At 39.4% G+C, this 13975-nt stretch overlaps 1 pseudogene; it reads left to right on the plus strand.

Annotated features, from left to right (window-relative positions):
• Positions 1-1643: 1643 nt before the first annotated feature.
• LOC101636175 lies at positions 1644-10970 on the plus strand (annotated as a pseudogene).
• The last annotated feature ends 3005 nt before the right edge of the window (positions 10971-13975 follow it).

Consider the following 13975-nt stretch of genomic DNA (forward strand, 5'->3'; position numbering starts at 1 on the left):
TTATATAAAAAAATGTTAAAAAAAATTTAAAAAAAACTCCCTGTAACTTCTGTACCAATCAAACTTCAGTTCAATTCATGCTGTAGTAATTTGTTTATGGTGGTGGCACACGGGTGATTTGGTGATGGGAAACCCGCGGGGATTACAATCGAGATGGAAAAAAAATGTGCAAAATGATGTATAAATAAACTTTTGTAATAATTAAAAAATATTTATATAAAAAAATGTTAAAAAAAATTTAAAAAAAACTCCCTGTAACTTCTGTACCAATCAAACTTCAGTTCAATTCATGCTGTAGTAATTTGTTCATGGCAACAGGATGCTTATGATTTAAAAATACAGTAAATAAATAGTTCTCTGAGGGAAAATGATATTCATACATATGAGAATGAAACTAGACCCCCTGTCTTACACTGAGGTGGAAAATGTCTAAGGTTATTTTGAAACAAAGCCTCATTATAGACTGAAATTTACAGGGAAAACTGATATGCTCTCAAGGCCAAAGATTGATTTATACACTCCAGATAACTTCTTAGAATTCTCCTGCTTCTGTATCCCAGCTGGTTTTAAAGTGATAATATAACCCCCACTTTAGGAAATAAATAGCTAGTTGCCTAATTGCTTGAGAAGGATCTCCTCTGAGCCAACCAGCATTAATAAAGAACTTTCCTCCTCTTTTCTGAGCGTTGCTTCGTTTCCTAAAAGAATTCTGCTGTAACAACATTCACAAAAAATTAACCTGAAATGGAGTAAAGCTTTAAATGTAGCACTGTAAAACCTTACAATTTCTAGAAGCTAACATAAGAAAAAAAATCCTTTAACAAGGGTCTTGGCAACAATTTTTTTAATATGACACCAAACATGCAGAAAATAAAATAAAAACTCAAGAACAGGACTACATCAAATAAAAATCTTCTAAAGAGCAAAGGGAGTGACTGAAAGAATGAAAAGGCAATCTATACACTAACAAAATATCTGCAAGCCATAAAGCCAATAAAGAGTTAATATGAAACATGTAAAAGTAATTCATAAAGCTCAATAACAAAAAGACAAATAACCCAATTAAAATATGGGCAAAGGACCTGAATAAACATTTCTCTGATGAAGTCCTACAAAAAAGGTAACAAGTACAAGAAAAGGTGTGCTACATCACTTATTCATAAGGAAGATGAAAATCAAAACCACAATGAGATGCCACTTCATGCTTGTAAATTGATACCATCAAAAAGACAAGTAATAAAAACTGGCAAGAATGAGTAGAAAGGGGAGTGCTTGCATAATTTCCATGAGATTAATAATTGTTACAGTCTTCATGGAAAATACTGTGGTGATTCCTGCAGATATGGCTCCAGGTGTAGGGGATCCTAAACTGGCCAAGGCCCCTCTGCCTAAATACTTTACCAAATACTGTCTGGGTTCTTCACCTGTGTACACAATTGCAAGACTCCTCAGGCTAAGGAAATGACAACACAGAGATTTATTTAACAAATGGGATAAACGAAGAGTTAACGAAGCCAATAATGGCCCTTTACTTTACCTAAAGTCGTATCCATTACTGTGCTGCACAAAGACTGTTATGATGGGGACTTCTGGCCACGGAGGATGGGCAGATCCCCTCCCAAACAATAGGCCACAAGTCTAAGATGGTGTCTTACTGCCTCTGCCGAACTGAGGCACACAAGAGCCAGACTCCAGGCCAAGTTCCAACAGAAGACATTATAGGAGACACTCCCAGAGCTGCAGGACACTTCAGCACAGAACCAGATGAGCAACACTTAGGAAAACCGCCACAGCCACCAAATGATCAAACAAAAGTCCTCACGCAGGCAGCTAAGCCAGACTGTAACCACAGCAAAACCAGGAGACTTTTCAGATGCTCAGTTACTTCCAAATTCTCTTCCTCTGGCCTCCACCTTCAGAGTCTGCAGCAACCTTCTCTAAGATCAGTGTGGTCTGGGGCTGAAAAACACTGGTCCCCAAAATGCTGAAGCTACTTCAAATTGGAACCCTGGAACCTAAACAACAACAGTCTTCTTTCCTCTCACTAGGCCCTTCTTCTCACTCTCCTATTTCTTCTCCAGAGTAGCCCTACATCAAAATCAATACTTTTTAGCATTATCTCTGAGGCTGTTTGTCTTTTTCAGCAACCCCCTCAAGGAGGGTCATGACCTGCAAAAGTCCTTGGCCTCAGTCCCCACTAAAGATACTCTTGTAAGAGGACAAACATTCTTTTATTTATTGCCTTTTCAGTAAGTTTAAATCTGTGAGGGGTACAGCATCATGTGAATTCTGTGTCCTATCATTCTAACAAGAAAGTTGCCCCAGATTTTGGCATAAACCATACCACTATTTCCCTGGGCATGCATTACCTTTTCTTAAGCATAATATCTAGTTTTATTTGGTTTGCAATCAGTAGTGACTGTGTTGTTCTTTGTTTTGTACACATACATGTATCTCTTGCCTAGATAGAATTCAGTTTCATCTCAAGAATAAACACTCACAACTTAAGAAGAACTTTTGTTCCCTCTGGTTCCAGACACCCCACTATTAGCCAGCAAACATTGCCTAGTACTGTGTCTTTCCTGCCATATTTTAGAAGTCTTGTTCCAGCAGGCTTTAGTTATTTGCTCCCAACGTTCAACAACTGATTATATCTATCGTTTCCTTTAATCTATTAAGTATTCTATCATCTCTATACATCTCCACATATATTTACCTATCTCTATCTACCATCATCAAGTGATTATTTAGCCATTAAAATCTATAAAAATGAAAATCCTGTCACTTATGACAACACAAATTACTTAGTGGGCATTATGCTTAATGAAGTAAGTCAGAAAAAGAAATACAGATACTATATGATATCACTGATATGTAGAATCTAAAGAAAAATAATCTTTAGAGAAAAAGAAATCAGATTTGTATCTATTAGTGACATGGAGATGGGAAGGAGTAGAAAAAAGTGGATGACAGACATGAAATGATACAAATTTCAGTTATAAAATAAGTAAATCTGGGAATGTATTGGACATGATCAATTTCAATTTTCACTGCTATATGGCATACTGGAACATTCTTTTTTAAAAAACTTTTTTTAAAGATTTATTTATGCATACAGAGTTGGGGTAGAGGCCAGAGGTACAGGGGTGGTGAGAGGATTCACCAGAGACAGAGTGGGGAGCAGAACAGGCAGATCTACGAAGTAGACCACTGAGGGGAGCAGCGGGCGGGTCAGGAGAGGTCTGCCGCGCCATGTGGGTCATCTCCTGGGCGGGGATAGAACTCATGCTGAAGTGGCTTTAGCTTCTCAGTGCTGTGCTTTAACCCACTGTGCCACCAGGGAGGGCCCTATTTGGACAGTCTTAAGAGAGTAAATTCTAAAACTTCTCATAACAGTGAGAAAAGAGAAAAAAACATTTTTTTCTTTTTAAATATCAGTAAACAATGATTCATGGTAACTACAGACTTGATAGCTGACTACAGAACTTGAAGGACAGCAGTTTGGCTTACTTTGCAATTCTGGGCCCCAGCTGATAAGGAGGCACCCATGGCCTTGTCTGGGTCTGGCTGTCTCCACCACCATATATGGCTATAGATCCAATACCACCTGCTTATTGGCTCTTTTCCCATAAATAATTTTTTCATTACTCTCCGCCTGCCTAGCCGGGACCTGGCCAATGGGCATAGACCACGCTACCCCTTTTTTTAGTGTATATAAGTTCAGTTCTGAAATAAAGACTTGTACTTCTTGGTAAACAGACTCACGGTGTCCGTCCTTTCCTTTCAGAACTGAGACACCAAGGGAGAAGGAGGTGAGGAAAGGGGAAGAACAGGGATGGAAGGAGGCATTATTGGTCTGTGTTGTTGGAGTATGGGTGAGCTGGTGATGGATGCACAATGCTGGTACCCCAGTTACTGTTAATTAATTAGCTAATTAACTAATTAAAAATGTAGCCTAAATATATCTCTTCTACTAAAGATTAATATTAAAATATTATCAGCTTTACTTAGGTAATAATTTCATAATATAGGAAAGTCAATCATTATGCTATAAGCCTTAAACTTATAGTTTGCTGTATGTATTGTCTAATCATTTCCAGAACAATGCAAAAGGTAACATGTCATTTTTCTAAGTTTTTATACCATTGAAGACTAACCACCAGTAAGGAAAATGAGTTTATCAGGCTCTATTTCTTCTTTCAAAAATCCAGAAGGCATATAGCATTAAAATATTGTGTTTTGCACATTTTGGCCATCTAGTAAACAAATGGGCTTTGCAGTAGCAGCAATGTATCAGTTGTGTGACTGTGGGCACTCAAGATGGTAGAGGGGTCCAGGATAATTTCAGTTGCTGTTTAGGCTTTATGCTTCTCAGTCTTTCTCAATCTTTCTCTGCCTGGCTCCATATACAGTCCACTGTTTTGTTATTAAAGTCCTTCAAAATCGAACAAAGTCTTCAATTTTCTTTTTGTCTGTGAGAACTGACAAATCACAGTAAACCTGTGAATGTGACAGACTGGCCTTGCATAGTTGCCCAGCACTGTCACAGTGTTATAATTCAAATTGGGTTGCCTGACTATGGGTCCTAAACGGGGGCTCACAACTTAAGTGCAGGTATATACAAAAAGGTGGACAATGGGTTTATTTACAAGAGAAAGGGAAATGAATAACTCAGGGAAAGAGAGATAAACTGATTAATGTGGCCTACTGGTTCTCTGACCTGGAACCCCACCAGCACACTGAAAGCCAACAAAAAGTCAAGAGAAAAGCCACAAGACCGAGAGACCCTGGAAAGCCCACCTGTCCGGGGTTTTATATGTAAAGATCACAGCTTAACTCCAAATCAGCACACTCCCCTTTGGTGTTGCTGGGATTTGTAGTTCCAGTGTCTCTGGTGTGGGTGAAGCCCACATTACGTTTATTGTAGAGTTCATTCAGGGCATCCTTTTCCCCTTACAACACCACCTTTCCAAGTAAACATATATTTTATAAATTGTCGTAATTTGGTTTAATAGGAGAGCTATATTTAGGCTACTTCTTAAAATTAGTAATTAATTTGCTAATTAATTAACAGTAACTGGGGTACTGGCATGGTGCATCCATCACCAACTCACTCACACTCCAACAACACAGACCAATAATGCCTCCCTCCATCCCTGTTCTTCCCCTTTCCTCACCTACTTCCCCCTTGGTGTCTCAGGTCTGTAGTCAGCTATCAAGGGTTACTTTTTCCGCTTTTTCCACTTTATATTCCACATCTTTGTGACACCATCTGGTGTTTATCTTTCTCCTTTTAATTTATTTCACTTAACATCATACATTCAAACACCACCCATTTCGCTGCAGATAGCATGGGTTTGTCTCTATCTTTTTCTTTTTTAAATTTTTAGAAGTATTCTATTGTTTATATATAACATATGTTCTTGATCTGCTTGACACAAGTCAGCAAGGGGCACTAAAACTGGCCAAGGGCACTGCCCAAATAGTTTATTGGTCACTGTCTGAGTTCTTCACTAGCATACAAAATTTAAGACTACTCAGGCTCGGGGAACAAAAACAATGAGATTTATTTTACAAACCAGGGAAAAACAGAGTTACAGAGGCCAAAATGGTTTTATCTTACCCAAAGCAGTGTCCAGAGTATTTCAGCCCCAAACAAAAGCAGCTAAAATGGTCTCTTCCCATTGCTGAGGACACAGAGCTCCTCTCCCAAATAATAGCCTAGAAACAATTTGTCTAAGATGGTGTTTTTTCTGCCTCTGCTGACCTGCAGCATCTGGCGGCCAGACTATAGGCTGTGTTCCAACTCACAAGATAGCAGAAGACATGACAGGAAATGCTTCCAGAGCTGCTGTAATGACCCAGTGCAGCACCAGACAAGTGACACTGGAAAGAGCATCTACAGCAACTAAAGAAACCAACAAACGGCCACATTCACATCTCAGTGAGGTTCCTGGATCCAGGTCTTCACCGTCTCTGCCAAGCTGTAACCTCAGCATAACCCAGAATAGTTTTAGTTGCTTTGCTAACTGCAAAGCCTCCAAGCTTTTCCTCTCCAAAGTTGGCTGCTGGAAGCCTCCACCTTCAGAGGTCCACAACAGCTTTCTCGAAAATCAGTGCAGTTGGAACCAAATCCGCTGACCCAAATGCTGACGCAGAATATCCAGAAATCATGAATCCCAAAGACTGAATGAATCTGTACCCCCTTCTGCAGTCCCTTATATTTCTTTTCTGTTGCCCCACAACTAAATGTGATACTTTTTTTTTTTTTTTAGTACTTTCCTTGAGGCTTCTGTGGGCACCACCTGTAACATTCTATGGCTTCAGTCACCTGTTACATGCTCATCTGTTCTGGAATTACTGGGTATAAAGGTTTGAGACTTCTATACTACTTCTAGGTTACTTTAAAAACATATTCTTAGTTAATTTTCAGGAAATAAATCTATCTAGTTCCATATACTTTTAATACTAACTGTCTAACAAGATTGATTGCTGAAAAGGTTATTCTTGGGAGAAAGTTATTTTTAACCATCTTTGTAACTTGAGGCTGAATCCAAATATTGTTACAAGTAGTGCCCCCTCGAGGGGGTTGCTAGTGAGAATTGATAACCTCAGATGAAATACAAGCAAAGTATTGGTGGGCATATAGACTCAGATAATAAATATAAGAGACTTCAGAAGTTGCCCCGGAATTCAGCATTCAGGATTTCAGTGTTTTTTGGTATCTTTAGTGATTCTATGTTTAACCATTTCTGCCCCCACCATGGCTCTGAAGGAAATGGAAAGACTTCCAGGAGCCAACCTCAGAGAAAGAAAAGTTAGGAGACTTTACAGATAGCAAAGTGACTCAAACTGTTCCCAGATTTTCTGCTATTACAGCCTGGAAGAAAAGGTTAAGAAACAAGGCTGGGTACCTGCATGAGTGTGGGCCATTTGTTGGGTCATATAGCTGCTGCTTTAGCTGCTGCTTCCAGTGCCATCTGTCTGGTGCTGTGCTGGAAAATCTTGGCAGCTCTGGGGAGCATCACCTGTTGTCTCTTCTGCTATCTTGTGAGTTGAATCCCTGTATATCAACTCACTGCCACATGCTTCAGGCCCTCCATGGTGAGAAAAATGCCATGTTGGTAGCCATTGTATTTAGGACTTTAAAACACTGGACACTGGCCCTCCCTGGTGGTGCAGCAGGTTAAAACACTGCACTAAGAAGCTAAAGCCACTTCCGCATGAGTTCGATTCCCGCCTGCCCTGGAGGTGACCACATGGTGTGGCAGACCTCTCCTGACCCGCCCGCTGCTCCCCTCAGCAGTGTACTTTGTCCATCTGCCTGTTCTGCTTCCCGCTATGTCTCTGGTGAATCCTCTCACCCTCCACATCTCTGGCCTGTACCCCAGTTCTGTATGAATAAATAAATCTTTAAAAAAAAAAAACACTGGACACTGCCTTGGTAAATGATCATTTTGGGGGCCTGATAAATATTTATTGTTGTTGTTTGTCTGTTAAAAAAAAATCTCATTATTGTTGTTCTCAGAACCTGAGTATTCTTGCAATTGTGTGCATTGATAAAGAATACGACAGTGACTAATAAACTATTTAGGCACTGTCCTTGGCTAATTTTATTACCCCTTGATTTCCTGTATCAAAATGTCATAGTTTCTACTCTCATCCTATAGTTATCAGACTTTAGATTCTTCCCTCAACATAGTCTGTATCAGAAACTGTGAGAAACATCCATTCCATAGGCCCTGCCACATCATGAGCACTACATGTGTCCATGTTCTCTTCCATCCTGCACAGGGCATGTTCAACTACAATAGGTATTTGTCTGGCTATTCATGGGGAAATGTCCACTGAGGGAGGAGGCTGGATGCTGCACACCACCTGATGATGACTGTCCACTGCCCAGCCTCTCCCCGGGTCTCAAAGTGCTCCACGTTTAACTGTGCTGAATCCTGTTGATATCTATGTGACTTGTTGTGCAATCATCCCAGGCTGGGTAAGCTCATTGTCAGTTCCTGACGACAAAAAGAGAATTTGGAGCCCTTGGTGGATTTTGAAGGCCTTTAATGCTCAAAGGAGTAGCATATACACAGGCAGACTGTGAGAGGCTCCAGCACTGAGAGAAGCAGAATAGCAACTGAACCCCCTCTACACTGTTAAGTGCTCATAGCCACATAAGTGATACATTCTTGAAAATGCAGGGCCAATCTTTTGTTCACTAGATGTTCAAATGGTGGAAAACAGCATTTCCAGGGTATGAGCTGTCTGTTGTGTGTAAGGTGAAAACAACCTGATTTTAACTATTTATCCTTACATACGTTTTAAGATTTTATGTCTATAATGTTTGCTGCTGGTACTTGGAGGACAAACTCGTCTTGTTTTTTTTTTCTTCCTTTGATTTTTCTCTCATATTCTTGACAATATTAGATTTTTAGATAATGCAAATGTTAGATGCCCAGTAGAGCAAAAATATTTGGTTTATATAGCATGAAGGAATAAGTAGACTAGCAAGATTCTATTGTATTACTTGAACATTCTGAGTAACATCTCCTACCTATTCACTGTGAGAGATGTTCCTTTATAATTTTGAGTTATATGGATCTTTCATAAACATAAGTGTTTGTTATATATTTGTCCACAAATAATTTTGACTCTATATCTGAGAGTTAAAATATTGAGTTTCAGAAAGTTTGGTCATTTCATGTCTATAATCTAAACATTTAAAAATATAGAAAGGAAGAGTCAAGATGAAGTGTTAAGAAGATCCTAAACCTTCTTCTCCCAAAGACATAACAAATATATAGTTATATACAGAACAATTCCATTTGAAACACAATTGAAGACTAAGGAATAGCATTCTACTACATAGAAGGAAAGGCTATAAATAAATTAGGAAAGTCTGACGTGATTTGACTAGGAACAGCACCCCTTGATGCACTGTGACCATAACAGTCAGGAATATAATTAATATGAAGCTTTTCCCTGGGATGCTGGGCTTGTGTACCACAGGTACTTCAAAACTTGAACATAAATTGAAGAAATTAATCTCCAATATATTTATGTTTATAAGACAAAATGGTTTATGTTAAGCAGACATAATAGGGTAAATGTAAAGTAGAGATTTTACTCTTAAAGGGCTAAACATAAACACAACCACTCAAGAATCAGTGTTAAAGGAGGATCCTGAAGTACACCTAGACCACATTTGCTTGAAACTGATTTGCTAGATTTAACATCAGCTGGACAGAGAAGCAGGAAAAAAGACACTCTTTCAGTTACTTCTTTGTCCATCTATTCCTGGTACTGGTAGACACCATACTTGCAAGGTTCATTTAATCTTGTAGGACAGAGGGTGAACCACTTGACATCCACTGTTCCAGGTCATTATCACACATGCTCAAGTGCCCTTATAGTTCCAACTACTGCCAATAACAGATGGGTCTTTGGGCCCTGGCAGCATGTGCAACACATATGGAGGATACCACAACAGCATATCAGTTGGTGGACAGGAGGAACTGTGTTACTGAAATCAAAGGAAGTGATTTCAGTGACAGAGGAAAGTAAAAATTACCTTGATAAAGATTTCAATTTTTCCTAAACATATCCAATAAACATGGTAGAAGAATGTGTGAAGAAAGGGAAAACTTCAAGAAAGATAAAACATGAATTCACACGGCTGAATAACATGATAGCCAAACTAAATAAAATCAAATAGAGAGGTTCAATGGCTGACTAGATGAAGAAACAGAACCAGTGATCTGGAAGACAGGCTAGCTGAATTCACCCAAAAAGAGCAACAAAAAGAGGAAAAGAAGTATTAAAAAAATAAGTACATTTTAAGGGACCTATGGAGCAATGTCAAGAGGAATGATATTTGCATTATTATAAGGGTATTAGAAAGAGAAGAGAGAAAATTTCAGAAAATGTATTTGGAGATATAATGTCTGGAAATTTCCCTAACCTAGAAAATGAAACAGACAACTAGAAAAAAAAGCTAAAAGACTTTTAAGATGAGTCTAAAATCGCACATCTGACCTTCTACAAATAATATAGCAGAAGTTCGGGAGAATTCTAAAAACAGAAAATGGGGAAAAAAACCAAAACTATACTTACAATGAAATCCCCACAAGGTGATAAGCATATCTCTCAACATACTTTGCAGACCAGAAAGGAATGGCATTAAACGTTCTAAGTGCTGAACAGAAAATACTTCCAGTCTGGTGTGGGAGCTGAAGGGTTAAGGGTTTGAAATAGTGCATGCACCAAAATTTTCCTTGGTTCCAGTGGTTTTGACTGTCAGGTTACCAGTTTTTTCTCCCAAGGGCTGGCTCTACCAAATATAATATGTTCTTTAGGCTATTAATCAGAGTGACCTTACATCAATAGCTGTAAGAGGGAAAGAGTATTTGTCACACAGAAGAAAATACCTGACAGATTTCTAGATTCAGGCACAGTTACTCATTTATTCACGATAATCAAAAGCATTAGCTGTGTGAATGACAGCTGATAGCAGATCCCAGATACAGAAGGAATACTATTTAGCAGCTAATTGGAAATACAAGAATGGCTATAAGATTTTCATGGACATGCTGTGTAAAAGAATCGCTGATGTTTATCAGGTCCATACACAAAATACTGAAATGAGGCTGCTTTATGAGCTTAATTGGAATAATAATGACCAAGGCCCTAGGGTGTACAAGTGTGATCCTGCAGCTTACTACTCTGGATTTAAAGCCACTAAAGCAGGAGTTAAACAATCTGAGCCTACAGTTTCTTGGGAAATAAGTGAAGAAATTTGATTGGATATTTAAACTGACAGTGGAAACTGACTACATGCCTATCTACTGTTCTATCAATTGATTTAAAATCTTCAGATATAGAAGCTGGAGTAGTTACATTTGAAAATCCTAAATTAAGGATTTTACAGAAGGGAAATTTATGCTCACCTTGTTGCTCTTGCAAAGAAAGGCTAAACATTGTAGATAGCTTACCAAATTCGTGACACCACTTGCCCTTGTGTTTGTTAACAACAGATCAATATTATAGAGGCTCCTGAATTACAAAGGGAACCTTTTTCCAGCCTTCCTCCTGCTGAAGTGGTTAGTACTCTGTATAAATAAAAGTAACTTTCGGGTTCTGGCAAGAAAAGTAAGGATGTTAAACTCGCTACCTCCATGCTCACACAAGACAGATAAGCCTCAAAACAGACCATAGGCATACATATTTACGAGCATCAGCCCGAATGAGGGACTGGACTCACAAGATCAAGGATAATTGAGGGATATATACAGCAATGTTGAGCTCCCATCAGGAGTGCCCAAACAGCTTGGAAGTGCTTCAGATGGGAGGCTTGCTATATTCTTCTACCCTCTCCAGGCCTGCCCCTACCCACACAACCAGCGAGTAGACCCAAGAGGTAAGTAAAGAGAGTAGAGCCCAGGAATTAAAGAGAGATGGCTGGCGATGGCACAGCTGAGAGGTTTGCAACTCTTCTACCTGCTCCCTGCCCTCATCCTGCACAATCAGCGTTCAGGAGGTAAAAAAGAAACTGCTGGACTGGCACAGCCGTCAGGAGGCTTGCCGCTCTTCTAACTGTTCCCCACCCCCACAAGCACCGCCAGAACTTACAGCCCAGGAGGTAGAGAGATGGTTCAGCAGCTGTCGCAGTGACTTACCACAACAGGCTCGGCCGCTGGCTCTGAGGCTGGCTTGGAAGCAACGAGGCACTGCTACAAAAGAAACTTGGGCGATCGGAAGGCTACAAAGATCAACATGTGGGCAAGTGAGAGCTGCGGCGGAGCTTTCCTTTGGAAGCCCTCTCCCCTCCTCTCCCAGAGACTTGTATAAGCCTTCCGAAACTAACTCGGAGAAGTCTCTGGCGCCGCCTCGTGACCAAAACAAAATCAGCAGCCACACTCACTGGAAAACCAGGTGGCTTGCCTGAGGGAGAGTCATCAGGAGGAGACTTTTAGGGCCAGCCCTTAACACCTGAGGCCTCTAGATACCATGAGCCCCTGGGTAAAATAAACCTCAGGAGCTCTTTATTTGCCCAACTAACTCAGGTGACTAAAAAGAAAGCCAAAGGAAACTGCACACTCTGGGAAGACTACTCTACCCACTGGTAGGGTGAACCCCAGGGACCAGCCTAAAACCACAAGGACTAGCTAACTGGGAGCCATCAAATATCTAAGAGACAATTCTCCCCTATCTATGGATGTGTTCGTTACTTGCTTGTTTGCTTGTTTGTTTTGTTCCTGTAATACTCAGCTGGTAGATTTCTGTGCCCTTCCTTCATTCTTGCCCTGGTTTTCTGTCTCCTCTAGCTTTCGCCTTCCCCTCCAACATTATTATTACTGCTGTCTCTTCTTTTTTTCTGTTACCCCCTCCATTTCTTCCCCCTTCTCCTCTTCCCCCTTTTAACCTTCACCTCCTCCTATCACATTCCTTCCTATTACATTTCCATACCATCCTCCCCTTTCCCTAACCTCTCATCTCACTACTTACTCTCTTTTACTTCCATTATGATAACATTTTACGTGGGGGGGAGGCAGTTTTACATTTTGTTCATTTTCATAAATCGAAAACAATTAATACAGAGCATTTTGTACATGGATAATATTTTAGCAGACTTGTTGTGTATTTAGCATAGCTATACCTGAAATGATTGTAGAATTCTGAGATCTTAACGCCAAGATATTTGGTGTTCAACTTTGTTATGCCCCAGCTTAGTATCTTATGTTTACTTCTTTGTTCACAAAAGAAGGTTAATTGTAAAATATAAGGTCATTCTTATAAAATGTTAATTCAGATATTTCTTGGAACTCAGTCCCCAACTCTAGTAAGTTTAAGAAGCTAATTGAAGCAACATTTTAATTTCTAGAAACCAATTTCAGGGTACACAGCAGGATGATTATTATTTTTTATACTTCTATAACCTAGGAGCATGTTGCTACCTTGAATTAATCTTACAGACCACTTATCATATATATATAGTGTTGATTAATAATACTTGGATTTGTCCAACATGAACCTTAAGGAATACACAAAAAATTTCTTGATGTTATTCCCATCATAGACAGTTTGCCCAAAAATTATTTGGTAACAAAAAAATACTTGAACATCATGAATAAATATAGTTAACTGTGTGGTTTTATTTATGTCTGTGCTTTTGTCAGTTGCAATATAATATGCCACCAAAGATTTATGATCTTCATTTTTACTAGTGAAAAATCATTGTTTTATATCTTTGTTAATATTCTGACAATGTAGAATTTCTCCCCACAGGCGGTACCTCTCCCAGCACCAAAGCACCCATAATCTCCCCACCCGAATCCATTGCTCTCTCCTTTACTCCACACATTCTCATTCCACTGTCTCTCCCTCCCTCTTCCCCTCCCTTCTCAGATACCTCAGATATATTTTCTGTTTTCAATAATTGGTTATAAAGTTTGTTTGATCTTTAGCTTGATTATTCTATATAAATATATAAATAATACCATCTAATATTCAGCTTTCAACTTCTGACTTATTCCGCTTAGCATAATCTCTTCCAGCTCCATCCATATTGCCTCATATGGCATGATTTATTCTTTTCTGATTGCTGAGTAGTATTTCATATATATATATTATATATATACATATATATAATATATATATATATATATAATATATTCTCAATACAGTAATCTGTTATGGGACACCTAGGTTATTTCCATGTCTTGGCTATTATAAAAAATGTTGCAATAAAGATAAGAATGCAGGTTTCCTTTTGAAATACTTTTTTTGTGTGTTATTTAAATAGATACCTAGGGCCCTCCCTGGTGGCGCAGCGGGTTAAAGCACTGCACTGAGAAGCTGAAGCCACTTCCGCATGAGTTCAATGCCCGCCTGCCCCGGAGGAGACCACATGGTATGGCAGACCTCTCCTGACCAGCCCGCTGCTCCCCTCAGAAAGAAACCTAGGGCCCTCCCTGGGGGC

Source organism: Condylura cristata, unplaced genomic scaffold (assembly GCF_000260355.1).
Source record: "Condylura cristata isolate star-nosed mole 26May11 unplaced genomic scaffold, ConCri1.0 scaffold00056, whole genome shotgun sequence".
Lineage (NCBI taxonomy): Eukaryota > Metazoa > Chordata > Mammalia > Eulipotyphla > Talpidae > Condylura > Condylura cristata.